This window comes from Oncorhynchus kisutch, linkage group LG8 (genome assembly GCF_002021735.2).
Source record: "Oncorhynchus kisutch isolate 150728-3 linkage group LG8, Okis_V2, whole genome shotgun sequence".
NCBI lineage: Eukaryota > Metazoa > Chordata > Actinopteri > Salmoniformes > Salmonidae > Oncorhynchus > Oncorhynchus kisutch.
Window position 1 is genome coordinate 14479188 of NC_034181.2, and position 22225 is coordinate 14501412.

A 22225-nucleotide genomic window follows, 5' to 3' on the forward strand; every position below is an offset into this window, starting at 1 on the left:
AGGGCTTAAGAGCGAGCCACTTCTATTCTTTTCCCCAACATCATTTTGTCAAGTTTACTTTTCATTTCTCAGAGTTCAGTTTTTAAACCATAAAAGATAACTTCCAAAAGTTAGCCTCTCCAAAGAGTCTGACTAGTCTTCCAGCTCTGTAATTTACAGCCTTGAAAACGTACAAAACACTATACTTCTCTCTTTCTTTCTCTCTCTCTCTCTCTCTCTTTCGTTCCCTCCATAGTTTGTATTCTAGTCACCAGCTCACACAGCCTAAGGCCTGGTAATAATCTGACTGTTTTTGTAGGAAGTCATCCGCCCCTTCTAGGCAAAGTGATGGAAAACTTTCTTTCTGCCTCAAAGTTACAGGAGCTAGCGTCTTCTCCACGCTGTAGAATGTAATATTAGCAAATAAATCTAGGTGGTGACGGTTTGATAGCAACGGGGACGCATACCATAGGGCTTTGCCTTGTATAATTGAGTTGGCGTATGACACGGTAGCTGGAGGCGAGTCAGCTGGAAAATCCCTTGATGTGACTGAGTTTACAGTGCTGTGAAAAGGACTAGCTAGCTTTACTCACTATATTCCACATAGCTAGATTTAGAGGAATGTTACTGTTGTGGTGCCAGGTGCCTTAAACAATACATCCCTGAGTTGGGAATTGGAACATCTAGGATTTCCTTGCTGATGCACTGAGGTGCTAACGAGTTAAAGGGTATTAGGGAAGGAAGGCTCCATGTTTTCCAGGGTTTTGAGCAGATTATGAGCCGTCTGTGTGCCTGGCAAGCGTGTGTGGCCTGTGTGTGTCTGTGATATGTGTTCGATGACGCATGCATTCACTAGTGTGACTGCATCTTCTAATGGTGATGAAACAGTGATGTGGTCACCCAGATTGAAGAAAATTCTGTACCCTTTCATTTGTCTCTCTTCCCTCCTCTCCTCCTCTATTCTCCGTCTCTCTTCCCTCCTCTCTTCCTCTATTCTCCATCTCTAACTCCCTCTATTCTTCTCTCTCTTCCCTCCCCTCCTCTCCCCTTCTATTCTCCATCTCTAACTCCCTCTATTCTTCTCTCTCTTCTCTCCTCTCCCCTTCTATTCTCCATCTCTAACTCCCTCTATTCTTCTCTCTCTTCCCTCCTCTCCCCTTCTATTCTCCATCTCTAACTCCATCTATTCTTTGTCTCTTTTCCCTCCTCTCTTCCTCTATTCTCCATCTCTAACTCCCTCTATTCTTCTCTCTCTTCCCTCCTCTCCCCTTCTATTCTCCATCTCTAACTCCCTCTATTCTTCTCTCTCTTCCCTCCTCTCCTCCTCTATTCTCCATCTCTAACTCCCTCTATTCTCCATCTCTCTTCCCTCCTCTCTTCCTCTATTCTCCATCTCTCTTCCCTCCTCTCTCCCTCTGTTCTCCATCTCTCTCTTCCCTCCTCTCTTCCTCTATTCTCCATCTCTAACTCCCTCTATTCTCCATCTCTCTTCCCTCCTCTCTTCCTCTATTCTCCACCTCTCTTCCCTCCTCTCTCCCTTTGTTCTCCGTCTCTCTCTTCCCTCCTCTCTTCCTCTATTCTCCATCTCTAACTCCCTCTATTCTTTGTCTCTCTTCCCTCCTCTCCCCCTTTCTTCTCCCCCTCTCTTCCCTCCTCTCCCCTTCTATTCTTCGTCTCTCTTCCCTCCTCTCCCCCTCTCTTCCCTCCTCTCCCCTCTCTCTTCCCTCCTCTCCCCCTTTCTCTGTCTCGCACTTCCCTCCTCTCCCCCTCTCTTCTCCCCTTCTGTTCTCCATCTCTCTCTTCTCCTTTCTCCCCCTCTATTCTCCATCTCTCTCTTCCCTCCTCTTTCCCATTCTTCATCTCTCTCTTCCTCTCCCCCTCGCTTCTCTGTCTCTCCCTCTCTTCTCCTCCTCCATTCTCCATCTCTCTTTTCCTTCCTCTCCCCCTCTATTCTCCGTCTCCCTCTTCTCTCTATTCTCTGTCTCTCTTTCCCTCTGTTCTCCGTCTCTCTTCCCTCCTCTCCTCCTCTATTCTCCATTTCTCACTCCCTCTGTTCTCCATCTCTCTCTTCTTCCCCTCTATTCTCCGTCTCTCTTCCCTCCTCTCTCCCTCTGTTCTCCGTCTCTCTCTTCCCTCCTCTCCTCCTCTATTCTCTGTTTCTCACTCCCTCTGTTCTCCATCTCTCTCTTCTTCCCCTCTATTCTCTGCCTCTCCCTTCCTTCCTCACCCCCTCTGTTCTCCATCTCTCTCTTCCTTCCTCTCCCCCTCTATTCTCTGTCTCTCTCTTCTCCTAATTTCTGGTATCTGTCCCTGTTATCACAGACAATATGTCCTTGTAGCAGAGGTTAGGGTGTATTGGGTCCGCTGGTATTTTGACCCAGTAAATAGTGGACGATTATAGTCTGCCTGCAATATAAGGGTCCTCTGAGGTCTGAGAAATATCAGGCTGCCTGCAAGATAAGGGTCTTCTGAGCCAAGAGAAATCAGGCTGCATGCAAGATAAGGCCCCTCTGAGCCAGGATAAATATCAGTCTGCCTGCAAGATAAGGGCCCTCTGAGCCAGGATAAATATCAGTCTGCCTGCAAGATAAGGGCCCTCTGACCCAGGAGAAATATCATTCTCCCTACAAGATAAGGACCCTCTGAGCCAGGAGAAATATCAGTCTGCCTGCAAGATAATGGCCCTCTGAGCCAGGATAAATGTCATTCTCCTTGTAAGATAAGGGCCCTCTGAGCCAGGATAAATATCATTCTCCCTACAAGATATGGGCCCTCTGAGCCAGAATAAATAGCATTCTCCCTACAAGATAAGGGCCCTCTGAGCCAGGATAAATATCATTCTCCCTACAATATAAGGGCCCTCTGAGCCAGGAGAAATATCATTCTCCCTCCAAGATAAGGGCCCTCTGAGCCAGGATAAATATCATTCTCCCTCCAAGATAAGGGCCCTCTGAGCTAGGATAAATATAATTTCTTCCTCCAAGATAAGGGCCCTCTGAGCTAGGAGAAATATAATTCTCCCTCCAAGATAATGGCCCTCTGAGCTAGGAGAAATATAATTCTCCCTCCAAGATAAGGGCCCTCTGAGCTAGGAGAAATATAATTCTCCTTCCAAGATAAGGGCCCTCTGAGCTAGGAGAAATATAATTCTCCCTCCAAGATAATGGCCCTCTGAGCCAGATAAGGGTGGATAAAGAAGCCTGTCCATTGGGTTGCGCATTCTCTATTTTCTCTCTCCTGTTGCTGTGGATGATCCTTCCACTGAGGTCAGCTGTCTGGTTATTACAGCTGTCACTGCCTGTCTGTGGAAATCCGTTTTTTTAGGTATGGGATCAGGGCCGTCGCCTGCTGTTGTTAATGTCATCAGGGAAGCAGATGCCTCCTGGTCCAGAGGGTGTTTTATTTTATAGGCCACAGCACAGCATATTGAGTGTTTTTATAGAAATGCATTTTGATTGGCAGAGGGAGTCATTCGTGACACAGCACTGTCTTTATTAGTCCACTTCATTAGACAAACAAAGGCCCTCTTCTCCCAGGTGGTTGATTCATTCAGTCTTCCAGAGTGTGTTGTATTTGTAAACAAGGCTAATGTAGAATGTCCATCTGTAGTGAAGTCTATTGTGATTTCACAGCCTCTGTCTCTCTTCTGTCTACTGGACGTCTATTGTGATTGTATTACACAGACAAGAACAGTGGATACTAAACCTTAATTGCTCCCTCTGTTCTCTCCTCCCCTGCTCCCTTCTGCCGGGCAGGGAGATGGACTCAGATGTCGTCTGACAGTAAATCAGTGTGTTTTTACTGCTCCAGAGTCCAACGGCGGCGAGCTTTACACCACTCCAACCAAAGCTTGGCATTGCACATGGTGATCTGAAGCTTGTGTGCGGCTGCTCGGTCATGGAAACCCATTTCATGAAGCTCCCGACGAAAAGTTATTGTGCTGACGTTGCTTTCAGAGGCAGTTAGGAACTCGGTAGTGAGTGTTGCAATCGAGGATAGACCATTTTTACGCGCTTCAGTACTTGGTGGTCCCGTTCTGTAAGCTCGTGTGGCTTACCACTTCGCTGCTGAGCCATTGTTGCTCCTAGACGTTTCCACTTCACAAGTTGACTTTCAACTTCACAAGCTCTAGCAGAGCAGAAATTTGACGAAGTGACTCTTTGGAAAGGTGGCATCCTATGTTGAAAGTCACTGAGCTTTTCAGTAAGGCCATTCTACTGCCAATGTCTGTCTAGGGAGATTGCATGGCTGTGTGCTTGATTTTATAGACCTATCAGTGACGGGTTTTGACGAATCAAGTAATTTGAAGTGGTGTCCACATACCCCTGCATGTATAGTATATGTTGTTCTTCCAGGTCGGCAGGTAGGCCCAGACAGCCCATGCCGAGAGAAGCTTGAGAAGACTATCATAAAGTGGTGAGTCAAACTGATGAGCGGACAAGCATGTAGGCCTATGTGTTACAAATGTCCACTACTTAGTTCCTCAATGGTCTTGCTTGCAGACCAGGATACCAGGCTCTGCTGACAGACTGATTTCAACATCAGTATTTTTCTGGCTTCCTCTCTTCTCCACCCTACCTGTATTTTTCTGGCTTCCTCCCTTCTCCACCCCACCTGTATTTTTCTGGCTTCCTCTCTTCTCCACCCCACCTGTATTTTTCTGGCTTCCTCCCTTCTCCACCACACCTGTATTTTTCTGGCTTCCTCCCTTCTCCACCCCACCTGTATTTTTCTGGCTTCCTCCCTTCTCCATCCCTCCTGTATTTTTCTGGCTTCCTCTCTTCTCCACCCCACCTGTATTTTTCTGGCTTCCTCCCTTCTCCACCCCTCCTGTATTTTTCTGGCTTCCTCCCTTCTCCACCCCACCTGTATTTTTCTGGCTTCCTCTCTTCTCCACCCCTCCTGTATTTTTTGTTATTCCCCTCTCTTAATTAAAAAATAATTTTCTCCTCACCCTTCTCCTTTTCTGTTAACTTCATCCCACCCTTCTCCTTTTCTGTCATCTTCACCCTTTCTGTCATCTTCTCTCTACCCTTCTCCTTTTCTGTCATCTTCACATTTTCTGTCATCCTCTCCTTACCCTTCTCCTGTTCTGTCATCTTCTCCCTACCCTTCTCCTTTTCTGTCATCTTCTCCCTACCCTTCTCCTTTTCTGTCATCTTCTCTCTACCCTTCTCCTGTTCTGTCATCTTCTCCCTACCCTTCTCCTTTTCTGTCATCTTCTCTCTACCCTTCCCCTTTTCTGTCATCTTCACCTTTTCTGTCATCTTCTCCTTACCCTTCTCCTGTTCTGTCATCTTCTCCCTACCCTTCTCCTTTTCTGTCAGCTTCTCTCTACCCTTCTCCTGTTCTGTCATCTTCTCCTTACCCTTCTCCTTTTCTGTCATCTTCTCCCTACCCTTCTCCTTTTCTGTCATCTTCTCTCTACCCTTCCCCTTTTCTGTCATCTTCACCTTTTCTGTCATCTTCTCCTTACCCTTCTCCTTTTCTGTCATCTTCTCCTTACCCTTCTCCTTTTCTGTCATCTTCTCTCTACCATTCTCCTTTTCTGTAATCTTCTCCTTACCCTTCTCCTTTTCTGTCATCTTCTCTCTACCCTTCTCCTGTTCTCTCATCTCCGCCCTACCCTTCTTCTTTTCTGTCATCTTCTCCTTACCCTCTCCTTTTCTGTCATCTTACCCCTACCCTTCTCCTGTTCTGTCATCTTCTCTCTACCCTTCTCCTTTTCTGTCATCTTCTCCGTGCCCTTCTCCTTTTCTGTCATCTTCTCTCTACCCTTCTCATTTTCTGTCATCCCCCTACCCTTTCTCGTGTCTGTCATCTTCTCTCTACCCTTCTCATTTTCTGTCATTTTCTCCTTTTCCTTCTCCGTTTCTCTCTTTCATATCTTCCCATTCTTTCAAACCTCTCTCGCTTCTTCTCTCTCTCTACCTCTCCCTCTCTCTCTCTAGTTGTTGGATTTCCTGGAGGTCCACCCGTGTGCATTCATCCCAGTGATCTAATGCTCTTTAGAGTTTTCTGTCATGCCAGCTGGCGAGGGCCTTCGAGCACTTCATCATGCAGTGCTTGAACCTTATCAGGACCATCGTCAACAACAACGCCTAGAAACCCTGCAAGAACATCGAGGGTAGGAGGAGGGTGGTGACAGTGGAGGGAGGGAGGTGGGTGGGGGGGAGGTCGGAGGAATAAAAAAAAGGGTCTATGAGACTGAGACAAATAGACACAATAAGAGAAATCGACATGTCGTAGCATCTTTAATTCAGCCGCCCACAAATGACTGTAGTATATCAATCCAAGTGAATCATCAACACTTTCTACATATGTCCTGTTCCACTAAAGATGCAGGGCAGTACCTCCTGTCGTTGTTAGTTTGCAATGCCAGGATCATGCTTTGTTCTGCTAGCACTCATTTGGACCACATATAGATGAATCTCTCGTTCTCTCTCCATCTGCTAGTGTTGGTTGTGGGATAAAAGGGAACCCTCCCAGCTTGCCTTTATTGCGCTAGTCAGCAGCTCGTTAACTTATTCATGAATAGCCACCTGTCAGACAGACAGGTAGGTAGGTAGAGTGCAAGGTTGGATGTGCAAAGCATTGTTAGCAAAGTTCAATTTCTCTCTGAGCTGTCGAGAGTTGGATTTATTGTTGAAGGTTGTGATTAGTTTTGAATAGTGTGTTAGTTTTGAATAGTGTGTTAGTTTTGAATAGCGTGTGTGCAACTGTGTGTGTGCAACTGTGTGTGTGCATCTTCTAACCGGCTGTCTCGTTCACCCATCAGACAACAAGCCGGAGGGTCTGGAGGCCAATAAGATCAAGATGGCTTTCTTCACACACCCACCCTAACAGAGATTGGACGGCGTCTCGTCTCCCACTAGTTCCTGTTGACAGAGGAAGAACTGACCATGTGGAAGGAGGACCCCGAGAGCTTCGGTACGCTCACAAATACATGCTGCTACTAACATGTTTCCCTGTCACCTTGTCAGCTCTTTTCTCCTCATGTTAAGTCTGGTAATGTGTCCATCTGAAGGTCAACATCATGCTGGTGTACAACACACACACCTACTCTTCGTCTCGTCTCCTTCTCATCATCATTTTGTATTCAGAGCTGTTGAAGAAACAGGGGGTGACTCCTGGAGATGCAGTCTATGGGTGAGTGAATGACACATACACACACAGTTGGAGACAATGATTCTCGTTTACTGTAATCTCACCTGTGATAAATTGCAGGTGCCATTCAATCAGCTTTGGGGAAAAAACGGAACATTCTGCTTCGTTGTAAAGTGCGAGAGAGCCAATATATTTGACACACAGACTGACCTGCTGACCGCAGGCTAGCCTTGGAAGCAGCCCTGATCTACCTGCCACTGCTCTCACTAACAGCCATTCTGATATCAACATTATATTTACAATCACACGGAAGCTAATTATTTCCCTCCATTTCATCATATCCCTCTTCCCCTACATTGTTTTGGAGTCATTGACTGAGGTGCAGCGATGCCACAAGACAGCCACAGACAACCAGGAACCAGAAAAGTTCTGGAGATTTATGAAACCATAAGTACAATAGGATGTACAGGTGAGAGAGTGTTTCTAGCAGTAACCAGTGATGAATGATGCTAGTAGAAGAAGGACCATACACTCCATTACCCTTGGCATTCTTCACACACAAGAGCAACAACACTTTCCCAGTCCCTACCGGAGGGAAGACCAAGAGTAGACTTTAGTTGAGCTGTCATACCGGGAAAAAGGAAGACAAATATTTCAGTTGTCTTAAACAAAAGTAGCGGGTGGTCCCTACGATCAGCAGACGAAAGCTAGATCCGCATTCGGTGCGATGTGTGCGAGCCTGAACTGTTCTCTGGTCCCCAAAAACCCAGTAACAAGGTATCCTGTCAGTGCAGTGCTGGTCAGTCAGTCATACTATTGATTAGCATTACACCAGTTCAGTACTCTCAACCAAAAACAGGTAATGGATAGAAAAAGTAGAGGTCTGCACTCATAGTATTGAGTTGATACAAGGACATGTGTTATACTATTGATATAATTGTGTAGACGTATGTTAGGCACAGGTGGATGTTTAAGTGGTGAGGAAAGTTTTGTGAGGTTTTGGCTGCTGTCAGTATAATCTCCCTACCGCTATCAGTCTCCCCTCCCAATCGGTCACTCTCCTTTCCTACCTACCTCCCTCCCTCTCTTCCTCTCTCCATCTATCTTGCTCTAATCTTCCACCTGTCTCCAATAAGTCCCACTCTGCAGACTTCATGGCTCTCTGGTTAAGGATCCACACTTCTTTGAAGTACACCAGTGCTGTGGAGCCGACCTTTGAGGTCACAATGGATGATGTCATTAGTGCATGATGTCATTAGTGCACACTCCTCTTATGTGACTCCCGATTCCCAAGTCGGTCCCAATTTGAAATACATGAATTTAACTCTGTGAGGATACCGCACTCTCCAGTTTGGTGTACCCAATCACAACTATCCCTAATCTGCTACCGCCACTCCCTCGTCAATCTTGCTTGGTTTTCAACTACACAGACACTGATAACTAGGGCCAGGAGTTTGTCCTGATGAGGCCATGTGGTCAGGGAAAACTCAGGGTCTTTGGACATGCATGCCCACAGCTTGAGAATGTGGTGTCCACACCAAAGCGTGCTGTTTGTGTGCTGGGAGGAAAATAGACGTGCCTTGTTGTCTCCTCCCCACTGACCTCTCTACAGTGTTCCTGTAATGAGCAGTCTCCTCCCCTCTGACCTCTCTACAGTATTCCTGTAATGAGCGGTCTCCTCCCCTCTGACCTCTCTACAGTGTTCCTGTAATGAGCTGTCTCCTCCCCTCTGACCTCTCTACAGTGTTCCTGTAATGAGCGGTCTCCTCCCCTCTGACCTCTCTACAGTATTCCTGTAATGAGCGGTCTCCTCCCCTCTGACCTCTCTACAGTGTTCCTGTAATGAGCTGTCTCCTCCCCTCTGACCTCTCTACAGTGTTCCTGTAATGAGCGGTCTCCTCCCCTCTGACCTCTCTACAGTGTTCCTGTAATGAGCTGTCTCCTCCCCTCTGACCTCTCTACAGTGTTCCTGTAATGAGCTGTCTCCTCCCCTCTGACCTCTCTACAGTGTTCCTGTAATGAGCTGTCTCCTCCCCTCTGACCTCTCTACAGTGTTCCTGTAATGAGCTGTCTCCTCCCCTCTGACCTCTCTACGGTGCGCCTGTAATGAGCTGTCTCCTCCCCTCTGACCTCTCTACAGTGTTCCTGTAATGAGCTGTATCCCTATTTAGTATCAATGGCCTGTCATGGGCAGCAATACTAACAACTGGTTATTGATTACCATTATTATTGATCCTGTTATTGTTGTTGCCCCCTGTGGGAGTAGAACATACTGAATGGGTGGGTTGTGTTTGTGTCTTGATATATTAAAGCTTGACAGGTTTTGTATAGGTTTTGCTCATCCTTTAACCCTGTGAGTGACACCCAGGGGCTGTTGCTGTGAGCAATGAGTCTCTCATATGATGCATACTACAGTACGTTGCAGTGGAATGTGTCTGTCTGATCTCCCCTGCCGATAGTCCATTGATTTAGTGCCAGTTGAACTGATGGAGACGGAATAGATCTGGTGTGTGTGTTTGTATTTGTTTTTCACTATTTGTGACCGTTGTCTGTTGTTGTTTACTGATTGCCCCCTGCCCCTGCTTCCTCTTTCACCAGCCTTGTACAAGGATCTTGTTCTTGGACATATTCCACAACTACAGTGAGACTCCTTGAGTACTACTGGAGATGGTACAGAATCTACAAGGTAAGTCTGTCATTGTATTGTCATCTAAGACAATCCTTTGGGGAAAAGTGTATTCTGACCTCAATAGGACATCCTGTTAAATAAAGGAGAAATAAAACATGTTTTCACAAAACTATTTCCTGATTATTTCCTAACCTGGCCTTGTCCAGCCACAGCCTTGGCTTGGTTGTAGAGATGTCCACTGAAACGGCTGAGAACGTGCTGTACAACAGAACCGTTCAACATTCTTTAGATTACAATATGAGATTCCCCCTGTGAGACAGGCCTGTGTAAGTGATCAGTTGTTCTCAGAGTTGTCACTGCACACAAACACTGGACAATTACAGGGTGTCTTTAGGCCAGTGTTCTCCTCTGACAGAGTTGTACTACAGGGACTGTCGGATTGGAAAATTTGGCTTCCTCTCTCTTTGGCTGAAAGCCAAATATCGATTGTGAGAAGCTACTCAGGCGCCAATAACAGGGGTGTAAGTGAGAGGGACAGACTGGACAACGATCTGTCTGTCTCAGTCAGCATGTCAGACATGGGAAATTCCATCATTTTCAGCGGTAGTTTATTGTCGTTGTGGAGGACCCTGTTAATCTGCTGATGAAGGATGCAGCTGGGTAATAATGGTGTCTTGTTATGGTCTCTCTGGTCTCTTGTTACGGTCTCTCTGGTCTCTTGTTACGGTCTCTCTGGTCTCTTGTTACGGTCTCCCTGGTCTCGTTACGTTCTCGTTACGGTCTCTCTGGTCTCTTGTTACGGTCTCTTGTTACGGTCTCTCTGGTCTCTTGTTACGGTCTCTCTGGTCTCTTGTTACGGTCTCTCTGGTCTCGTTACGGTCTCTCTGGTCTCTTGTTACGGTCTCTCTGGTCTCTCGTTACGTTCTCTTTTGTCTCTTGTTACCGTCTCTCTGATCTCTTGTTACGGTGTCTCTGGTCTCTTGTTACAGTCCCTCTGGTCTCTTGTTACAGTCCCTCTGGTCTCTTGTTACGGTCTCTCTGGTCTCTTGTTACGGTCTCTCTGGTCTCGTTACGTTCTCGTTACGGTCTCTCTGGTCTCTTGTTACGGTCTCTCTGGTCTCTTGTTACGGTCTCTCTAGTCTCTCGTTACGGTCTCTCTGGTCTCTTGTTACCGTCTCTTTGGTCTCTTGTTACGGTCTCACTGGTCTCTTGTTACGGTCTCTCAGGTCTCTTGTTACGGTCTCTCTGGTATTGTTACGTTCTCGTTACGTTCTCTCTGGTCTCTTGTTGCAGTCTCTCTGGTCTCTCGTTACGGTCTCTCTGGTCTCTTGTTACGGTCTCTCTGGTCTCTTGTTACGGTCTCTCTGGTCTCGTTACGTTTTCGTTACGGTCTCTCTGGTCTCTTGTTACGGTCTCTCTGGTCTCGTTACATTCTCTTTGGTCTCTGGTTACCGTCTCTCTGATCTCTTGTTATGGTGTCTCTGGTCTCTTGTTACGGTCTCTCTGGTCTCTTGTAACCGATTCTCTGTTCTCTTGTTTTACAGTCTCTCTGGTCTCTTGTTACAGATTCTCTGTTCTCTTGTTTTACGGTCTCTCTGGTCTCTTGTTACAGATTCTCTGTTCTCTTGTTTTACGGTCTCTCTGGTCTCTTGTTACCGATTCTCTGTTTTCTTGTTTTACGGTCTCTCTGGTTTTTGATAGGGGTTTGTTTTGTTACGGTCTCTAGTCTCTTGATGAGGTTCTGTCTTGTTACGGTCTCTCTGGTCTCTTGATAGGGTTCTGTCTCGTTACGGTCTCTCTGTTCTCTTGATAAGGTGCTGTCTTTTCACCGTCACTCTGATCTGTTGATAGGGTTCTGTCTTTTTACAGTCTCTCCAGTCTCTTGATAGGGATCTTTCTTGTTAAGGTCTCTCCAGTCTCCTGACAGGGTTATGTCTGTTACAATCTATCTGGTCTCTTGATAGGGTTCTGTCTTGTTAAGGTCTCTCTGGTATTTTGATAGGGTTCTGTCTCGTTATGGTCTCTCTGGTCTCTCGATAGGGTTCTGTCTCATTACGGTCTCTCTGTTCTCTCGATAGGGTTCTGTCTCATTACGGTTTCTCTCGTCTCTCGATAGGGTTCTGTCTCGTTATGGTCTCTCTGGTCTCTCGAAAGGGTTCTGTCTCGTTATGGTCTCTCTGGTCTCTCGATAGGATTCTGTCTCATTACGGTCTCTCTGGTCTCTCGATAGGGTTCTGTCTCATTACGGTCTCTCTGGTCTCTTGATAGGGTTCTGTGTCGTTACGGTCTCTCTGGTCTCTCGATAGGGTTCTGTCTCGTTATGGTCTCTCTGGTCTCTCGATAGGGTTCTGTGTCGTTACGGTCTCTCTGGTCTCTCGATAGGGTTCTGTGTCATTACGGTCTCTCTGGTCTCTCGATAGGGTTCTGTCTCGTTACTGTCTCTCTGGTCTCTCGATAGGGTTCTGTCTCGTTACGGTCTCTCTGGTCTCTCGATAGGGTTCTGTCTCGTTGCGGTCTCACTGCTGTGTTCACAGCTCTCTGCAGAACCCAAGGCTCTCTTGTTGCAATTGGTACTGAAGCTGAGAAAAGATTACAGGAAATGGACTGTGGCTTGCCTAGGAAGAGCCTAGGGTTCATTCTCTTGTCCAGAGGCAGTAACAGGCACAGAATGAGGAATTGCAATATGAGAATGAACATAAACTATATAACAGTATTAAAGGTATTTAATAAAACATACTGTATTAAAGTAAAGGTAACATGGCTGTATACAGGGAGAACCAGTACCGAGTCAATATGCAGAGGTACAAGTTAATTGAGGATGCAATGTACATTTAGGTAGGGGTAAAGTTACTAGGCAACAGGATAGATAATAGATAGAAGCATCAGGGTATGTGGTGAGTGTGATATTGTTTGGGGGTGTGTGTGTGTGTGTGTGTGTGTGTGTGTGTGTGTGTGTGTGTGTGTGTGTGTGTGTGTGTGTGTGTGTGTGCGTGTGTGTGTGTGTGTGTGTGTTTGTGTGTGTGTGTGTGTGTGTGTGTGTGTGTGTGTGTGTGTGTGTGTGTGTGTGTGTGTGTGTGTGTGTGTGTGTGTGTGTGTGTGTGTGTGTGTGTGTGTGTGTGTGTGTGTGTGTGTGTTGGGGTGTCAAGGTAAGTATGTGTGTGTCGGTAGAGTCCAGTGTGTGCGCATAGTAAGTGTAAGAGCTAGTGAAATAAATGGTCAATGCAGATAGTCCAGGTAGACACTTGATTAGCTCTTTAGAAGTTTTGTGTTGTGACTTTTGGCTCATTAATATTCAAGATCCTTGACTAATGAATTACTGGAATAATGAATTGATCTGATGTATTTGATTCATTTTGTTATCCTATCCAAACTAATCTAAGAGGGGCAACATTAAGGGTTGGATATAGAGAAACCCTTGAATTAACTCCATCAGTTGTTATCAATAACCGTTATACCACGATATAAGACAGGACACAATGTGATACCACACAGTTATTGAGGTGAGAAGCTCCACAGGTCAATATGAGGTCGGCATCCGTACTCAACTCAGGAAAATACAACAGAACATTCACAGGCCCTTTTTTTGTGTAAGATTTCAGATGTGCTTTTTCTTTAACAATACGAAACATACACATACAGATGACAACATACAGATGCACACAAACATCCACAACATCACCCCTGCCCGGACCCAATTGCTCACATCCCTATCTCCAGTGTCTGCATCACTCTCTGCCACATGGCCTCAAATTGCACCATTTGGTTTCCCTCCATTGCCCACGCACTTTCAACATGTAGATAATAAATTATTTGACCTTTCCATTCTGTCAGCCAACTTTTTAACTCAGCCCATAACTTTTGGCCTTCATAGCATTCCCAGAACCTATGGTTTATTGAGCCATTGTTAGTTTTACAGTTAAGACATGACATTGTGCTGTAGAATTTGTGAATTTTGTCTCTTGAACTTTTGAGATTGACATGATCTTATTCATTGAAAGAGAAAATGTGAGAGGACTCTGTCGACATAGGCCTTCGCAACCGTGAAACTCTACAGCTCCTCAACCAGGAAGAGACATTAACTAGGCTATAAATTAGCATCTGATGTGGACAGTGCCGGGACAGTATTGATCATGGATTTGTAAATTAGACCTGCCATCTTACAAGACTCAATGACTTCCACCACTTTACACACACAACACCACTTTCAGAGGAAATTAAGAATGTAATGGGGTTAATTTAGTTGTATGTGGATGTTGGCTGCCCAGTTGGATTCTGTTAGGATAGGCGTGTTATCCAAGTCTCTCTCTCCCTCTCAGTTCTCAGTCCAAGAAAGTAAAGTCTATGAGAGCTCTTCCATGCAGTGTATTATTCAGGGTCTGATAGGCTGGACAGGGTGGCATGGATCTGCCAGTTGATTCTGAGAATTCAGCACATCCATGTCCGTTGAGGCGAACCTGAGATTTCCTCGTATATGTACACAGTATGTTTCTACTGTATAGAAAACAGTTCAACTGTAACGATATTCGTCTTCCTCTGACGAGGAGTATGAAGGATCGGACCAATATGCAGCGTGGTACGTGTCCATGTTGATCATGTATTAACATTGAACATCAAAAACAAAATAAAAAGGAGAATGAACGAAAACGAAACAGTTCTGTCTGGTGAAGACACAGAGATAGAAAACAATCACCCACCACTAAAATGGGGAAAACAGGCTACCTAAGTATGATTCTCAATCAGAGACAACAAACGACACCTGCCTCTGATTGAGAACCATACCAGGCCAAACACATAAATACTACATAGAAAAAAGAACATAGACTACCCACCCCAACTCACGCCCTGACCAAACTAACACAAAGACATAATAAAGGAACTAAGGTCAGAACGTGACATCAACAGTCTCTAGGATGAAATACCTAGCCTGTCGGTTCCAAACCGGCCAGGTCGCAAATGTAAATGAGAACTTGTTCTCAACTGGCCTACCTGGTTAAATAAAGGTCAAAAAAAAAAAACATTAAAAAAAAATGCATTTGGTGAAATACACACCCTCCATGTTACCCCCCTCTGTGCTACAGCAAATACCCAATATACACTACTGTTCAAAAGTTTGGGGTCACTTAGAGGTGTCAATCATTCAATCAATCAATCACTCAATCAAAATGTATTTATAATGTCCTTCTTACATCAGCTGATGTCACAAAGTGCTGTACAGAAACCCAGCCTAAAACCCCAAACAGCAAGCAATGCAGGTGTGGAAGCACAGTGGTTAGGAAAAACTCCACAGAAAGGCCAGAACCTAGGAAGAAACCTAGAGAGGAACCAGGCTATGAGGGGTGGTCAGTTCTCTTCTAGCTGTGCTGGGTGGAGATTATAACAGAACATGGCCATGATGTTCAAATGTTCATAGACGACCAGCAGGGTCAAACAAATAATAATCCCAGTGGTTGTCGGGGGTGCAACAGGCCAGCACCTCAGGAGTAAATGTCAGTTGGATTTTCATAGCCAATCATTCAGAGTATCTCTACCGCTCCTGCTGTCTCTACAGAGTTGAAAGCAGCAGGTCTGGGACAGGTAGCACGTCCGGTAAACAGGTCAGGGTTCCATAGCCGCAGGCAGCACGACCAGGTGGACTGGGGACAGCAAGGAGTCATGAGGTCAGGTAGTCCTGAGGCATGGTCCTAGGGCTCAGGTCCTCCGAGAGATAGAGAGCGAGAGAGAGAGAGAGAGAGAGAGAGAGAGAGAGAGAGAGAGAGAGAGAGAGAGAGAGAGAGAGAGAGAGAGAGAGAGAGAGAGAGAGAGAGAATGAATGCTTAAATTCACACAGGACACTGGATAAGACAGGAGAAATACTCCAGATATAACAGACTGACCCTAGCCCCCCGACACATAAACTACTGCAGCATAAACACTGGAGGCTGAGACAGGAGGGGTCGGGAGACACTGTGGCCCCGTCCGACAATACCCCCGGACAGGGCCAAACAGGCAGGATTTAACCTCACACTATTTGCCAAAGTACAGCCCGCACACCACTGGAGGGATATCTTCAACCACCAACTTACCATTCTGAGACAAGGTCGAGTATAGCACATTTTTTGTCCATTAAAATAACATAAAATAGATCTAAAATACAGTGTAGACATTGATAATGTTGTAAATGTATCTATTGTAGTTGGAAACTGCTGATTTTTTATGGAATATCTACATAGGCGTAGAGGCCCATTATGAGCAACCATCACTCCTGTGTTCCAATGACATGTTGTGTTAGTTAATCCAAGTTTATAATTTTAAAAGGCTAAATGATCATTAGAAAACACTTTTGCAATTATGCTAGCACAGCTGAAAACTGTTGTTCTAATTAAAGAAGCAATAAAACTGTCCTTCTTTCGACTAGTTGAGTATCTGGAGCATCAGCATTTGTGGGTTCGATTACAGGCTCAAAATGGCCAGATACAAATAACTTTCTTCTGAAACTCATCCGTCTATTCTTGTTCTGAGAAATGAAGGCTATATTCCATGCGAGAAATTGCCTATAGAAACAGAAAATAATGTACAACGCTGTGTACTACTCCCTTCACAGATCAGCGCAAACTGGCACTAACCAGAATAGAAAGAGGAGTGGGAGGACCCGGTGCACAACTGAGCAAGAGGACAAGTACATTTGAGTGTCTAGTTTGAGAAACAGAAACCTCACAAGTCCTCAACTGGCAGCTTCATTAAATAGTACCCACAAAACACCAGTCTCAATGTCAACAGTGACTCCGGGAAACCCAAACCGTACAGACCTCTAAGAGCATTAATGGCTCAGCACTATGTCCACACTACTGTCTCTAGATGAGTCATATGCAGGAGGCACTGATGTTCATCTTCCCTACCTCCAGTGATTACAGTGCTCCCTAGAGAGACTATAAAACCCTATCACTCTCTCCTTTTGTCTCTCTATATCTCACCATCCCTAACTTTCTCCCCTTACCCCACCCCCCGTCTCGCTCCACCATTTCTACTTTGATCACTCCTTTGACAGACTGTATCCCTCTCCCTATGTGGTTGTTAGCTCACCACAGGTCCTTCCAGTGCTGCTAATGACATTGTTGGTCCCCCCCCACCAACACTGTGTGGTCATAGGCTGGCCCCATTGTTTATGGTTGACTGTTTCTCACACTACAAACTCCACATCTTATTTCAGCGGGCCCTTCCGTGTAGTTACTCTAATGGACTTTATGGATGAGAACAGTAATCCAACACGGCTGCATCGCAACTAATTGTGTTCTGTTTTCTTCTATATGCCCTGTGTAGCAATCACACCAATCTGGCTTCATGTGGGAAAATGAAGGAAACATTTGTTTATGAGAAGGATCAAACCCAGAGCATATTCTATTCCGTTAAATTGTATTCAGTGAATAATAATACTGGCTCTGTAGGGAGCAATTCAATATGAAATGACAACACCAAAGATGGCCGGCCCAGACTATTGGATATCTGATGGCAAGCAAATAGAAAAGATGGCATCTTTCACTCGTAACAGTATGCCATTGAAGAAAGGCTCTCATTTCCACCCCTATCTGACCACAGTGTACAATGCAGTGGGGCTTGCTGCATACGAGCTGTTTCACAACATTGATTTTGACCAGTGGTTCAATAATGATCTTCTGGGCTTGCTACAAGTCAGCCACCACAGGTATGTCATAACTGCACCACATATCACACTTTCACAAAATGCTTGAAGACATGGCTAAAGGTCAATCAGATTTGTGAACATGGTCCCTAGCTGTGTGTTGCCACTCTCCATGTTGTCTGTTGTCTGTAGCTTGTGAGGTGTGGAAACACTTTGTTGCTTTTATGAATTTTGTCTTGCTGCTTTTTGTTTTATGCTGCTCTGTCTGTATGCTACGTCTTGCTTGTCCTATGTTGCTCTGTCTGTATGCTACGTCTTGCTTGTCCTATGTTGCTATGTCTTGCTTGTTCTATGTTGCTATTGTCTATATTGTAATTGTTTTTAATAACCTGCCCAGGGACTGCGGTTGAAAATTAGCCGGTTGGCTAAAACCGGCACTTTTACTGAAATGTTGATTAATGTGCACTGTCCCTGTAGAAATAAAAATAAACTCAACTCAACTCAATTCAAGTACATTATGTCATCATAACTGTCATAACTGTCATAATGATGCATTCACAATGATGGATTGCATTCATTAAACCCAGTTCAGATACAACATCCGAGATGCTACAGAATTGTGCAGTTTTATAAAGAAGTTTGCTTGATCTGAATGGTACATCTCATGTCGGCTGCTGGAGTTTCCAAATTTCAATATTCAAATGTTAGATAAAGACTAGCGACAAGACGATACGTATCTGTTTAGCCAATCAGAGAACGGTGTGCTGGCGTTCTGTATTTATCAAAGCAGCTAACTAGCCAAGCAGATGGCTAGCTAGCTATTTCACTGGAGTTAGCTACCCTAGCTTACTTCTCTGTCAAGTTACAAAGTGTGCCCTGTTTGTGGTGCATGTATTTCATGATACTCGTTTGCAACAACCCTTTGCTACAACGAGTGGCACCTATTTCAGTTTTCATCATGTCATTCTAAAGAGGCACTGTTGCCATGGAGACGGTCTCAACTGTACTCTCTTTTTTAAAATCTGAACACCAGGTATTCTGTTTAACAACACAACATTCTAAAACTGGCACATTTTCTGTTCTTGACTCGTCTTATGTTTGCTGTGGTATCTGAACTGGGCTATATAGTATTAGAGCTTTTAATAGGGCGTGACAACGCTTCTGTCACCCAATCAGTGAACGTGTTTCCTCTATAGCCACCCAATGACAGTTGGAGTTACTGTTGACTCAATTGAGTTTAATTTATGTTACCTTAATCCACTGTTTCCCCATCAATCAATGCAAATCATTCCTTTAGCCAAGAAACCATAGACACTTGGTTAGTAGTTTGTTACCATAGACAGAGATAGAGATCTGCTCTCAGATAGTTAGTATGCATCCCAAATAGCACCCTGTTATCTTTATAGTGTATTACTTTTGACTAGGGCCCAAAGGTCACTATATAGTGCACTGCAAAGCAAATAGGGTAGCATAGAGCTGAATTGTTTACTGGTGTTTATTATTCCGTGTGGGTAAGAGCCAGAAATTGATGGAAGACAGCAGTTGGAATCACACTGTTTATTGTCACCCTTCCTTCCCTACTGGGCAGAAGTAGATACAGACAAAAAAAAGAAGAAGAAAGAGAGGGAAGAGAGAGATGGGGAGAGAGAGACGGGGAGAGAGAGTCGGCGAGAGAGAGAGAGAGACGGGGAGAGAGACTGGGAGAGAGACTGGGAGAGAGACTGGGAGGGAGAGACTGGGAGAGAGAGACGTGTAGAGAGTGAGACGGGGAGAGAGAGTCGGCGAGAGAGAGACTGGGAGAGAGAGACGTGTAGAGAGTGAGACGGGGAGAGAGAGACGGGGAGAGAGAGAGACTGGGAGAGAGTGAGACGGGGAGAGAGTGAGACGGGGAGAGAGAGACGGCGAGCAAGAGACGGGGAGAGAGAGACGGGGAGAGAGAGACGGGGAGAGAGAGACGGGGAGAGAGAGTCGGCCAGGGAGAGAGAGACGGGGAGAGAGTGAGACGGGGAGAGAGTGAGACGGGGAGAGAGTGAGACGGGGAGAGAGAGACGGCGAGCAAGAGACGGGGAGAGAGAGACGGGGAGAGAGAGACGGGGAGAGAGAGTCGGCGAGCAAGAGACTGGGAGAGAGACAGGGAGAGAGAGACTGGGAGAGAGAGTCGTGTAGAGAGTGAGACGGGGAGAGGGAGACGGAGAGAGAGAGTCGGCGAGAGAGAGACTGGGAGAGAGAGACGTGTAGAGAGTGAGACTGGGAGAGAGAGATGGGGAGAGAGATAGACTGGGAGAGAGAGACGGGGAGAGAGTGAGACGGGGAGAGAGAGACGGCGAGCAAGAGACGGGTAGAGAGAGACGGGGAGAGAGAGACTGAGAGAGAGAGACGGGGAGAGAGAGACGGGGAGAGAGAGTCGGCGAGCAAGAGACGGGTAGAGAGAGACGGGGAGAGAGAGACGGGGAGAGAGAGACGGGGAGAGAGAGACGGGGAGAGAGAGTCGGCGAGCAAGAGACGGGTAGAGAGAGACGGGGAGAGAGAGATGGGGAGAGAGAGTCGGCGAGCAAGAGACGGGTAGAGAGAGATGGGGAGAGAGAGACTGGGAGAGAGACTGGGAGAGAGAGACTGGGAGAGAGAGACTGGGAGAGAGAGACGTGTAGAGAGTGAGACGGGGAGAGAGAGACGGGAGAGAGAGACGGGAGAGAGAGATGGGGAGAGAGTGAGACGGGGAGAGAGAGACGGGGAGAATGAGTCGGCGAGCAAGAGACTGGGAGAGAGACAGGGAGAGAGAGACTGGGAGAGAGAGTCGTGTAGAGAGTGAGACGGGGAGAGGGAGACGGGGAGAGAGAGTCGGCGAGAGAGAGACTGGGAGAGAGAGATGGGGAGAGAGTGAGACGGGGAGAGAGAGACGGCGAGAAAGAGACGGGTAGAGAGAGACGGGGAGAGAGAGACTGGGAGAGAGAGACGGGGAGAGAGAGACGAGGAGAGAGAGTCGGCGAGAGAGAGTCGGCGAGCAAGAGACGGGTAGAGAGAGACGGGGAGAGAGAGACGTGTAGAGAGTGAGACGGGGAGAGAGAGTCGGCGAGAGAGAGACTGGGAGAGAGAGACGTGTAGAGAGTGAGACGGGGAGAGAGAGACGGGGAGAGAGAGAGACTGGGAGAGAGTGAGACGGGGAGAGAGTGAGACGGGGAGAGAGAGACGGCGAGCAAGAGACGGGGAGAGAGAGACGGGGAGAGAGAGACGGGGAGAGAGAGACGGGGAGAGAGAGTCGGCCAGGGAGAGAGAGACGGGGAGAGAGTGAGACGGGGAGAGAGTGAGACGGGGAGAGAGTGAGACGGGGAGAGAGAGACGGCGAGCAAGAGACGGGGAGAGAGAGACGGGGAGAGAGAGACGGGGAGAGAGAGTCGGCGAGCAAGAGACTGGGAGAGAGACAGGGAGAGAGAGACTGGGAGAGAGAGTCGTGTAGAGAGTGAGACGGGGAGAGGGAGACGGAGAGAGAGAGTCGGCGAGAGAGAGACTGGGAGAGAGAGACGTGTAGAGAGTGAGACTGGGAGAGAGAGATGGGGAGAGAGATAGACTGGGAGAGAGAGACGGGGGAGAGAGTGAGACGGGGAGAGAGAGACGGCGAGCAAGAGACGGGTAGAGAGAGACGGGGAGAGAGAGACTGAGAGAGAGAGACGGGGAGAGAGAGACGGGAGAGAGAGTCGGCGAGCAAGAGACGGGTAGAGAGAGACGGGGAGAGAGAGACGGGGAGAGAGAGACGGGGAGAGAGAGAACGGGGAGAGAGAGTCGGCGAGCAAGAGACGGGTAGAGAGAGACGGGGAGAGAGAGATGGGGGAGAGAGAGTCGGCGAGCAAGAGACGGTAGAGAGAGATGGGGAGAGAGAGACTGGGAGAGAGACTGGGAGAGAGAGACTGGGAGAGAGAGACTGGGAGAGAGAGACGTGTAGAGAGTGAGACGGGGAGAGAGAGACGGGGAGAGAGAGAGACGGGGAGAGAGAGATGGGGAGAGAGTGAGACGGGGAGAGAGAGACGGGGAGAATGAGTCGGCGAGCAAGAGACTGGGAGAGAGACAGGGAGAGAGAGACTGGGAGAGAGAGTCGTGTAGAGAGTGAGACGGGGAGAGGGAGACGGGGAGAGAGAGTCGGCGAGAGAGAGACTGGGAGAGAGAGATGGGGAGAGAGTGAGACGGGGAGAGAGAGACGGCGAGAAAGAGACGGGTAGAGAGAGACGGGGAGAGAGAGACTGGGAGAGAGAGACGGGGAGAGAGAGACGAGGAGAGAGAGTCGGCGAGAGAGAGTCGGCGAGCAAGAGACGGGTAGAGAGAGACGGGGAGAGAGAGACGGGGAGAGAGAGTCGGCGAGCAAGAGACGGGTAGAGAGAGATGGGAGAGAGAGACTGGAAGAGAGACTGGGAGAGAGAGACTGGGAGAGAGAGACTGGGAGAGAGAGACGTGTGGAGAGTGAGACGGGGAGAGAGAGACGGGGAGAGAGAGACGGGGAGAGAGAGATGGGGAGAGAGTGAGACGGGGAGAGAGAGACTGGGAGAGAGAGACGGGNGAGACTATATACAGGGTGGTACCATACAGAGTCTATGTGGACGAATTATACAGGGGGTACCATGACAGAGTCTATGTGGAGAGACTATATACAGGGGGGGTACCGGTACAGAGTCTATGTGGAGACTATATACAGGGGGGGTACCGGTACAGAGTCTATGTGTGGGGGCATGGTAGTTGAGGTATATGTACATGTAGGTAGAGTTATTAAAGTGACTATGCAGAGATAATAACAACAGAGAGTAGCAGCGGTGTAAAAGGGGGCAATGCAAATAGTCTGGGTAGCCATTTGACTAGATGTTCAGGAGTCTTATGGCTTGGGTAGAAGCTGTTTAGAAGCCTCTCTTTTT